We start from the raw sequence: 12,169 nt of genomic DNA, 5'->3' as shown, positions 1-12,169 counted from the left end.
TATTAAGTGGAGATTTCTCAACAATCATTTTCATGATAACATACACATTGGGAATAGTTAGTGACAAATATCTAAGCAGCGCTGTGCTTGATTAAAACCCTAGACGTGCGACCATGAGAATAGCTGTAGATATATCGACTTTCCAGTAGGAGGTGCTGCCCAGCCTATAGTTTTTTTAAATAGTGGATATTATGTTGAAGACCTGATTGTTTCAAAGAAGACCTGTTGTTTCAAAGGTACAAATTCAACATATTTTATACAAGGTTGACCAAATAATCCCGTGGTTGAAATTTCACAGAACAACAGTTTACTTTGATGAGTTTTTCCAAATCCAATGTATTTTCCACGTAGATTCCACGTCACAATACGTTGACAGAATACGTTGAAACAACGTTGATTTAACCAGTTTGTGCTCAGTGACCACCTAAAGCCCGGTTGTTGTACCGTCGATTTATATTCTTCCTACAGCAGGACGTTGAGCCGACTACAAACTACTGGTAGAAAATGTTTCTTTAATTGAATTCAATACAAAAGTGATGAATATAAAAGGTCCACCTTTGATTGAGATAGGGAGGAAATGGAGAAACGATTGAGCAGATTGTAAATTCTCTGTAAAGGCACACACTCATAATATTCTGAAATAACATGACATCCAAGCCTTTCCCCCGAAAAGAGATCTCCCGAGCACCCTCCCTGGTCTGCTCACTTTTTTAAAGAGGCTCATTTAAATATTCTTCCTTCTGACTGCAGGCCTGTGCAGCCACTGAGGAGGTAATCCACTTTACACGTGGGCTAATAAGCAACACTTCCTCTCCTACTCTCTACTCTGCTCTCCGGATCTGTGGTGACGAGCACAATTATTCCGTTGTGTCCCAGCTTAATCCACTCCCTCTTGTTAGCTCTGATGGTTTCTCAACCCCTTGGTGTGTCTCTTATTTTTTTTCTCACACTGCTCTTATTTGTGTTGGCAGCAGGGAGATGCCGCCATCTCGTGAATATCAATAGCATGATTGATTGTCAGCAGGTCCTTGTGGAGTAGGAAAACTACATCTCAATTTCCCTCTGCCGTGTAATGACACAGAAGAGAGGCGTCTCGATTGAAGAAATTAAAATGATTTTCTTATTGTATGTCTAAGGAAGAAAGTAGAGGCCATAGAATGTTATAATTGCTCTCTCTTCTTTTTCATTTGAATGTTTTGTCATTGGTCCCTAGCATGTTGTGTTGACTTCTGTCATCATGACTGCAGTTACTGTACTGTGCACTGCAGCATTTAGAGACAACGCCAGGGTTATCTTAGAAATATGCAGTAAATCTCCATGTGTTCCCAATCTCCTTCTCTCCTCATCCTTATCACTCTCATCCCTCCTCCTTCTCTCTCAAGATATCCAATCTCTTCCTCCTGCTGTTGCTGTTCCCCTTCCCTCTTCCCTGTAAGTGCAACAGTTTGTGCAGCATCCCCTTCGTTATTAATATGCAAGTCTCAGATCCCGAGTCCTCCCAGTGCCACAGAAGAGATTCTCTCCCCATAATATGATTCTGCCTGCTATCCTCATCGCTGCTTTATGCCACATTCCTCTTTAATGTTTTTTTTCTTCCTCCCCTCCCCCTTGCTGCTCTATAAATCATTGGTTGTGAACGTTGCCGGGGCTCAGGTCCAGGGCTGGAGGCTGGGAGTGGGAGGCGGGGGAGTAAGGCTGGGAACTGTTTGCCGGGGAGGGATTGACTGTCTGAGTCCTGGGCTGAGGTGGAGACTGGACTGCTCTTGTTTCCCTCTAATGCCTGTGTATGCCAAATACTTACCATCATAAAGAAGGACGGAGAGGTAGACATGAAGGGAATCATGGTGTGTACGATTATAATTTCTTCTGGTGCTGCACTTACCTTATTTTTACACCATATTTTATATTATCATGTGCTATCGTTTTCTGTATTTTCTCTGTCTTCTTTCATGTAATGGCTGCATTAAGAGCAGGCTATAAATGAACTGAGGGAGTTTGGGGTTGTGGATATTTATTCGTGGGGACTGTAGAGAGGGCCATTGGGATCTTTGGAAGTGGGCCGTGCTAAGTGCATAAGTGCCCAGGGACAGTTGTGCAACAAACACTTTGTGTAACAGTCCAGAAATGTGTGAAGTAACGTAATCACAAGTGGAGAAAGTAAATAAATAAATAACATAAAACAAAATGCATTCAGAATCGGGATGAATGATGATTTGTGCTTAAATTGCCATTCATTATGACAAATGTGGTATCAGTCACTAGACTGTAATACGCACATCTGATTAAACATCATACAGAAGACCCATTTAATTATCATTTTTTTTAAATGAAGCATGAAATGAACAAAATATATGGAGTCGATGGAACAGAGCACAAATTAAGAAATGCTCATACTTCTGAGCCAACTCATCCTGCCTTGAGCTGGATTAGAGAATCCAACATTTCTGAGGGTCACCTCTGCACAAAGTCATAATATACATCACAAACACTAGATGTACAAAACATTAAGAACACCATTCTAATGTTGAGTTGCTACCCCTTTTGCCCTCAGAGCAGCCTCAATTCTTCAGGGCAAGGACTCTACAGGGTGCCGAAAACATTCCACAGGGATGCTGGCCCATGTTGACTCGATGTCCTTTGGGTGGTGGACCATTTTTGATACACATGGGAAACAGTTGAATGTGAAAATCATAGCAGCGTTGCAGTTCTTGACACGAACCGGTGCGCCTGGCACCTACTACAATAACTCGTTCAAAGGCACATCTTTTGTCTGGCCCATTCACACTCTGAATGGCACACATACACAACCCATTTCTCAATTGTCTCAAGGCTTAAAAGTCATCCTTTAACCTGTTTCCTCCCCTCCATCTAAACTGATTGAAGTGGATTTCAAAAGTGGCATTAATAAGGGATCATAGCTTTCACCTGGATTCCCCTGGTCATGGAAAGACCACAATGTTCATAACGTTTCGTGTGCTAAGTGAATATTTAAAATGGTTGTGAATAGATACATGCTAAAACAACACTTCACCCTGGATTCCAATCAACTATTCACCCTGCAGTATTGATCATTACCAAGCAGGGCCTTTCCTTGAGAGTGAGGAGTTTTTAATGACCCCCAATCCTAGAAAAAAAAACATGTCTGCGTCACAGGTCTTAACCTGTCCTCTAGACATATCTCAGAAGTCACTTTGCATCAGTTGAAACGGTGCGGCCTCAGCTTCAGGTGACGTGTCAGAGTAAGATGCCAGCATTAGGAGATGCAGCCCCTGAAAGCTAGTCAATATCTGTCAGTTATTATGTTCAAAAGAAGCACTGATGTTGCTCTGGGCTGTAGCCAAAGGAACACCTATGAGAGAACTAACTGAACCAGAGAAATGTGTCAGGCTTAGTTCTTGTTGTTGAAATGCTCACTGTATTTTGAAGAAAACAGATTAGCAATGAACAATTGATAGCGTTAAAGGGTCCTGCTACTACTGTCATAAGAATAATATAATAATATAAAAGCCATCATAAAGTAAGCAAACCACGTCACTGCCTTGATGCAATGACGGGAAATCGTCTAAATGGTCTTGTTGCTTGTAATCTCTGTTTCCATCATCCAATTAAATCTGTGTTCCAGGTAAAACAGCTGTAGAAAGTGCCCAGAAAATGAATTATAGCAGTCAACGATTAAAACATTTTTCAATTATATAGGGAACATTTAACCCAAGGCTTAATTCACAATCACACACATAATATCTGCCATGATTTGTAATTCTAGGTGAAATCATCTTGTCTTTGTTTGAGTTTGCAAGTGCTCATTACTGGCCATGTGCTAACATGGGAATGCATGTGGGGTGGGAATGCATGCATGTGGGGTGGGACCCCCCCATTGCAGGCAGATCCCATTGCAGGCAGAAATTCTATGTTTTGCTTGATTGATTCTAGATTAGCCGTTTAATGAAAACAGACTGTGTTTGGAGAAAGTGCTTCGCTGCTGTCAGTTTGTCAAAGGCTCTGTCTTGGCAAGAATGGAATCGCTGTGTGGCCCCATTAAACGGAGCAAGGAGAAAGCAGGAAGCTCAAGGCTGATAGCAAACTCACTCGGACAGATAATAGTACAATTATGTTCCTTTCCATCACCAAGAGCGTTTGTTTAAAATGGAGCGACCCACACAGAAACATAATTAAACACTAAGATTCATAGTCAGTGGAAATGGAGGATTCCTCCTATTGTTTGTGTGCATGTGACTGGATGAATCAAATTAATCCAAACAGATTAGAATACCAAATTCTATGTGTGGGTATGAGTATGTATTATTATAGGCATGAGAGAGATGAATTTGGGTGTACTACAAGCACACAGCAAATTTGCGGGTGTTAAAATCTAAGTGTTGTCAGCATTCTATTTGAGTTTTGATTCAGTGGGATTCAAATTGATGCCACCTGCAGTGAAGAAATGAAGTGTTATTTGAATCACAGTGGAATCAACACCACATGGTGTTGTTACTCCACTCAGTTGAGATAATTTCCGTTAACTCTCTGAGTGAAAAAGACAAACGAGGAGCTTCATTAGAATGGTTTGTTTTAATATTTCTGTATTCACATTCATTGATTAATTGAGTTTATACAAATCTAATTCAATCTGAAAGTGGTTGGACTTGTTTCACCTGTCATTGAGATGGTTGTTCCAGTTTAGAGGGTTTAGGTAGTCTCATTCATCAGTCTTGCCTATCTGGGCAGTCATTCTAACTGCAGATTGCTGGTGATTAAACTGTTGGATATACCGGAAGGATTCCAATAGGAATTATATACCATTTTGCAAGCCAGTATAATGTGACATGCTGATGTGGCCTGTGGACCAGGAGTTTCAGACCACTGTGTTAGGGTAAAACTAGGCTGTCGAAGTATGCTATTGCAAAAAAAAAAGTTAAGTATTGTCATAAATAAGGTTACAGGACCGAAGGCCATTGAATGCAACAATCATGTCTCTGTCACTAGCAGACACATTCATGGTTGGTAGTGGTACCTCTAAAATTTGTCCCAAAAGGCACCCTGGGAAATAAATATGCAATTAAGGCTTTATACCCTACAGTTTTAAAACAGCACCCCAAAACGAGTTACTGTAACACCACAGGTGTTCATTCCCTAACACTGACAAGGGAATGGCTTTACTTATAAAGATAGATGGAGGACCATGCCAGGTGTTTAAAACATGGTGACCAATGCAACAGACTGCATCCAATGTACCATTTTAAGCTCTTGATCAAGGCTGAGCAAGATGTGGGTAATCCCGCCACAAAGTCTGCATAGAAAGCCAAGGAAAATGTCATCGTCTCCCTGGCACCAGTCAACTCCATGAAAATCTCAGAAGCCCAGCTGGACCACATCCAACACAGTCAGAGTTATCAAATCAGCTCTGTGCCAGACAATTAGGTGACATTTAGACTCCGACCTGAAGGGACCCATGCCTGATTGAAGTCCCCCCGTTACTGAACAAATGGGCCACAATCTGGATAATCCACAATACTTCCACGGCAAATGGCTCCAAATCGTTCAAGAATCCCGTCGCCTTGTCTTTTGGGAGGATGGATTTGAATCTTCCAGTTTCCTGGTGCGTAGAGAGATGCTGGAGCAAACTTTGATGTCTGCGAACGAGGGAGTGTGTTTGTGTGGGGGGTGGTGAAGTTGAGATCTGTTTGAAAGTGCACGTAGCAGAGTCCTTCTAAAAATATATATTTTTAAGCCTATTATCCACAATTTATTCACACACTATCATGATCTTTCTTGCGGGTGTCTTTTAATTTGAAAACAACAGCTATCTTTAATTATGGCGAGTCGAACTGAATAGAAAATAAGAGTGAGCTTGCACGGTTAAAAGCTTTGCTTTACGTACCGATTGGTTTCACACAACTGCTCTCAACACTGCAGCAGACTTCCTCGTTGGTTTTGGGTCAAATTCAGGCGACCTTTCACAGAAGTCCTTCACCTGCGAATCCGGGATGTCTTTCAGTTGTGGGCGTGGTAGCAAAACAACCTTTATTTGCATGCATTTAAAATATATTCATATGCATGACCATTTCTCCCCAGTGGAAGAACTGCTCTGGCACGCTGCATGAATCATGGGCGTGCTTCACCGAACTAGAGGGTGCCGAAATTCTACTTTCCTCCATCCTTGCCTTGGGTTTGTTTTGTCTCTGCTAGACTCTGCATAGACACTGACATGCTGCAGACAGCCCTGCTTTAAATAAATGCCTGCTGGGAGTGTATCATCGAGACGCTGTGTACAGATAGGCAATCCTTCGCTGCCCAAGAAAACCAAATCCTTGAGGCCTTGTTATCATGGAGCACTGGTGTTGGTGTAGGTCTGATCAGAGATCGTGAAGGAATGATGGAAATAAGTAAGGAGCAGTAGAAGGACCAAAATTGTAATTGACAACAGCAAAGTAAAACATATATACTAAACACCATAGTCAAGGATGGACAGCACAAGGGGGTGTGCATCAGAGGTTTCATCTATGTGGGAGGCAAGTATTCAAATAAGGCTAGAGGAGTAGGGACTGGAAATATTATCACCACCCACAGCAACTGATTTCCATTGCCAGTGAAGGCAAAAACTAGAGCCAGGAGGTTTTCATGGTCAGATCACGCAGTCAGTAAAATACACGACTGGCCCTACTAATAACCAATGACCTATTCCAATTAAAGCAGGATTCTACAAAATGAATGATTTATCACCACAGACAATCAGGCTGATGACCCTGCCGATGTCACATGACCTGGCAAGTCTGTGTGGCATTTTTGTGCGATAAGAGGATAAAAGGGGTCATTTAGGGGACGATGACCCAAATGTTTGTCTCATTATTCAAAACACGCAGGGTCGAATCTAATCTTGAATCCAGGTCACCTTCGAAGTGCTGCCGGGTTCAGACCTAGGGCATATTTTCAATATCCGGCTCCTTTATTTAATTAAAACTCTCTTATTATGGCTACATATTATCTTGACAGTATGTAGCTATACATATGAAACTAATAAGGTGTCCAACATAGTAAGGTGACATTGAAGTTCTCTTTTTCAGTTCTGTTCTTTCGGCACAATTGCATTCCTGTGACCTTGAAACGAACAAGTGTGTTATTGCAATAGTAATTGGCAAGTGTAATGCAGCTAACTTAACAAGTGTTCGTTTGGGTGCATAACAGATTAGTTGACAGTGAAATAGCACAACTTCAAATGACAGATCCAGTTAATGATCGTCAATCACTTCAATCAGTGTAGATGAAGGGGAGGGGAAAGGTTAAAGAAGGATTTTTAAGCCTAGAGCCAATTGAGACATGGATTGTGTATGTGTGCCATTCAGCGGGTTGAATGGGAAAGACAAAATATTTAAGTGCCTTTGAACAGGGTATGGTAGTAGGTTCCAGGCGCACACACTGGTTTGAGTGTGTCAAGAACTGCAACGCTGCGGGCGCTTTCATGCCTAACAGTTTCCCGTGTGTATCAAGAATGGTCCACCGGCCTCCTGGGTGGCGCAGTGGTTAAGGGCGCTGTACTGCAGCGCCAGCTGTGCGATCAGAGACTCTGGGATCGCGCCCAGGCTCTGTCGCGACCAGGAGGTCCATGGGGCGACGCACAATTGGCCTAGCGTCGTCCGGGTTAGGGAGGGCTTGGTCGGTAGGGATGTCCTTGTCTCATCACGCACCAGCGACTCCTGTGGCGGGCCGGGCGCAGTGCGCGCTAGCCAAGGTTGCCAGGTGCACGGTGCGGCTGGCTTTCGGGTCTCTCCCGAGCCCGTACGGGAGTTGTAGCGATGAGACAAGATAGTAGCTACTACAACAATTGGACACCATGAAATTGGGGAGAAAAAGGGGTAAAAAAAAAAAGAATGGTCCACCACCCAAAGGACATCCAGCCAACAGTGGGAAGCATTAGACAACTTTTGACACCACGTAGAGTCCGTGCCCAACGAATTGAGACTGTTCTGAGGGCAAAAGGGTGTGCAGCTCAATATTAGGAAGGTGTTCCTAATGATTTGTACACTCAGTCTAGATCACAGAGTGTCTTTGACCAGAGAGAGGGGAAGTACGACAAACTCAATGGCTTTATGGATTTCTTTTGGAAATTCATTTATTTAAAGAGAAGCTTAGCAATGATGTTTTCATCATGTTTCTTCCTCATTGGAATCGATTGGTGAGAAAATACTGTACCTCCATATCAGTAACATCAGCCAAGGAAAGTTACATTTTTCCTCAACAAGGTGCTCTCCCACATCTCAACAACCCTTCACATTGATTGGTGAAAAACCTTTAAAAGCTCAGCAGTTCGATTACTTGCTTTTCTCTATCAGTCATCAGTCCAGAGAATGTGCTGGACAGAATGTTAAGCAGAGACGTAAGGCAGATAGATGTATGCTACCAGCCCGGGCATGAATTTCACTAATATATCAAAATGAGAGAGCATATTGCTCGACAAGTGCACCTGTTGGCTGTAATTTCTGATAATGTTATATGCTTATGATCCTGCTTGCTGTGTTTTCGCCATTCTGTTCAGCGAATGGGCTTGTTTGGAGCATATGTTTGTGTTAGTGCCACCTGCTTCCTGTCCTTGTCTCAACTGTTGGCTTCATATCAGTATTCTGTCCCCCTGCTCTCAAGAAACCAAATACAATGTAATGGCGTATGTTGCTAAAACTGTGGGCAACTGTAACAGTGTGGTGGGATAGATGCCCAACGCTAGATGTAATATGAGGGTTGTATGTCTAGTTCCTATCTATGGATCCTATCTACATTCTCTGAGTGTCTGTGAATGTTCTATACTGAAATGTTGGGGGATTCCATGTAGCCTCTGGTTTCCACCTTGGGGTTCCATTTTCCTCCTCTTTGCATCCATGTCTTCTTCCTGCTGTAATCATGGATACTGCACATTCACAAACTGCAAGTCTCTCTTTTGTTCTTATCATCACCGGCACATTCCAAGCTGCTACATCTCAGGCCATGTTAGCATGTTGTCATCATTCTCCAGTGGAATGTATCCTCTATCCGTTTTTCAATTTGTTTATTTGTTCTCTCCAAGGCCATGCACTGTGTCACCCCCCCCCCCTCCTCCTCCCACATCAATCTAGCCCCATCTCATTTTTAATTTCCTCCCCCCCCCCCCCCCCCAGAAAAATGTATTCAATTTCTATCATGGTATTATCGATGCGCTAACTTACAAAGGTTCTGGGGTACTCAGTGGGAGTGTGTGTGTGTTCCCGATTGGCATGTTCAGCTCAGTCACTGTAGATTAGCAGTATGCTGAAGTTGCACACATGCTACCTTATTGCTGTGCATGGAGATTTCCAGAATTGTCCGTGCACTTCAAATAACTGATCATACTATATGGAACATAGATAGAATGATTTGAAAGCCACGAACTGGGAATGTAAAGTTTGTATGATCTTATTGGTTTTCCTCATTGCTGTTATTTCTATCTGGGCTGATTTAGACTTTTTTGAAATGGCAAAGGGCCACACATTGTATCACTCTTTTCCTGAATACACCTCTCCTCACTTCTTCTCAATGGGTATTCAACCATGAGTTCCTTTACTAGTCAGTGGTTAAACAGAACCAGTCAAAAGTCTGGACACACCTACTCATTCAAGGGTTTTTCTTTATTTTTTAAAACTATTTTCTACATTGTAAAATAGTAGTGAAGACATCAAAACTATGAAATAACACGTATGGAATCATGTAGTAACCAAAAAAGTGTTAAACAAATCAAAATATATTTTATATTTGAGGTTTTTCAAAGTAGCCACCATTTGCCTTGATGACAGCTTTGCACACTCCTGGCATTTTCTCAACCAGCTTCATGAGGTAGTCACCTGGAATACATTTCAATTAACACACTGGCTATAATTTTAATTAGTTCCACCACCAAATCTAAACCAATCAATCATAGACGTCTACAGTATGTTTCACACGTTTGGACATCAAAGTACAGCACTGTAGAGCATTGTAGAGTACAGTACAGTACAGCACAGAACAGTAGAGTATAGTCAAGTAGAGTATAGTTCAACACAGTGTAGTAGAGTATAATTCAGTACAGTACATTACAGTGTATGTAACACTAGTGTGCTCTACTGTGAATTGTACTGAACTCTACGCCACTCTATTCTACTCTACTGTAGAGTACAGGACTATACTGTACTAAACTATACTCTCCTTTACTGTACTGTTCTCTACTGTACTGCACTGTACTGCACTGTACTGTGCTGTCCAAACCTGGAGAGAGAAAGGGAGGGGTTTCAGACTTGTTTTGAACACCAGATGACAGAAAAAAAAGAAAGTAGACAGTTATGAGCTGAACATAACAGTATGCCAGTGGAAGGGAGGACAGTAACAGGTGACGCAAATGTGGTTTGTGACTACTATGATTTTCCATTGTAGCCAATTTCATTTCAGTAAAAACAGTCGTAAGTCTATCTTTACTTGTTACTTCTGTGAACGTTCATTATCCTCCTTCATCATGAGGGATAGAAATTGGAGAATATCTTAAAGATATGTGGGGTTTTGGTTATGGAATTTCAAGGCACAAGGCAATGTTTCTTCAACTTACAGACGACAGATTTTTATTTTTAATATTAGTTGGCAGGGGTCTTTACTTCAACATGATTGTGTTTTGATGTATTTCTAATAGTTTTAAGACTTTTTCTAGTACATGTTCTCTGAGACCCCTTTTCCATCTGTTTGACAAGAAATCAAAGTATTGGCTTATTCAAAAAACATTTTACGGAAAATGGTTGAAAAATCTATAAATGTCTTAATTTCTCAAATACGATTAGCTTTTAATTGAAGCCCAATTCGACATGCTCCTATGAACTTCACATGCTGATTCTCATGGGTCCTTTTACATGGAAATGACCAGCACATGGCCCTGGGGGTGCTGTGAAGAATAGATTTGAGTTAACAGAGTGCAAGCAATGATGTTTCCTTATGTCTCTTTGCTGTCTCTGTGGAGCACACATCTATTCTCCAACGTCTGTAAACTGAAGGACGTAAACAGACACAAGGAAATAACAATCAAAACACAAAAGGGAATAAAGGAGAAATGTCAGGCAATTACTGCAAGATGCAGAAGTTCATCCCCCAAAAAAGATTCTGCCTGAAGCATCTATCCAGCAAATTGGGGCTATAATCTCTCTTGCCGGTGTGTGTGAATGTAGACAGCATGTCTGGACAAACTAAAAGACGTGTGTTCCCCCCCGTCACACTGCAGGGGCAATGGCAAAAAAACAGTCAAGAGCCAAATCCAGATCACAAGAAACATAATTACCTCAGTGTCATACTGATACCTGTGTAAAGCCTCATAGCATGCAGTAGCCAACCAGGCTACACAGGAGGGCTTGTAAGAAATGCTGGATGAGGGCAGTGTGCTTCAGCTCCAGTAACTGAATTCAGAGGCAGATGATCCACACCAGGGGCTAATCTCTATTCTCTACTGTTATGCCTTCTATCCATCAGAACCTTCTGCAGAAATACACTACTAACAACACAGAGTGAAATACATGCATAAGATATACTAAATAAATCGCATTACACACAGTAACACAGTTCACTTGTAGTTGGTTGATGAATTCATGAACATTTGAGAAAGTCAACCCAAACCCAATTAAGTTGTCCTAAGCTTGAATGCATCTGTTCTCTCTATTTATGGCTTTTTACAGACAGACACACTAAGGTGAACCAATGCAGGGCAGGTGGGCGATTGGCTCCAATCACATACTAACAGGCATAACCAATCAGTCAAGGCATCTATGGACAAGCTTAACTAATCTTCTGGCAGCATGTGGATTACACTTGGCAACCAGAAATAATCACACCAACTGACCACCTGAATCAATCCAAGAGCAGAGTGCATCTCACCTGTGGACAGATATCACTAAGAAATGCTGCCTCAAATATGTTCAGGTCTCATGGTGATATCTCTATTGCTACAGAAAAGGACTCTTACATTCTTTGATTCACTTCCTCTGCTTGGATATGTAACTTTCATTTCCTCTCTCTTTTGAGTAACTAAGCCAAATCCAAGATATACAGTTGCTGCTGAAATCACATCAAAGGCTAGCAGTCAGAAACATGGAAGCAGAATGACAAATGCATTAGCTGTGCAGAATGTCAGTGTGTGCGTGTGTGTACACGTGTGCGTGCG

The sequence above is a fragment of the Oncorhynchus mykiss genome, chromosome 6, assembly GCF_013265735.2.
Source record: "Oncorhynchus mykiss isolate Arlee chromosome 6, USDA_OmykA_1.1, whole genome shotgun sequence".
In the NCBI taxonomy this organism is placed as follows: Eukaryota; Metazoa; Chordata; class Actinopteri; order Salmoniformes; family Salmonidae; genus Oncorhynchus; species Oncorhynchus mykiss.
The sequence above is the reverse complement of the archived record's forward strand: the minus strand, read 5'-3'. Positions refer to the sequence as shown.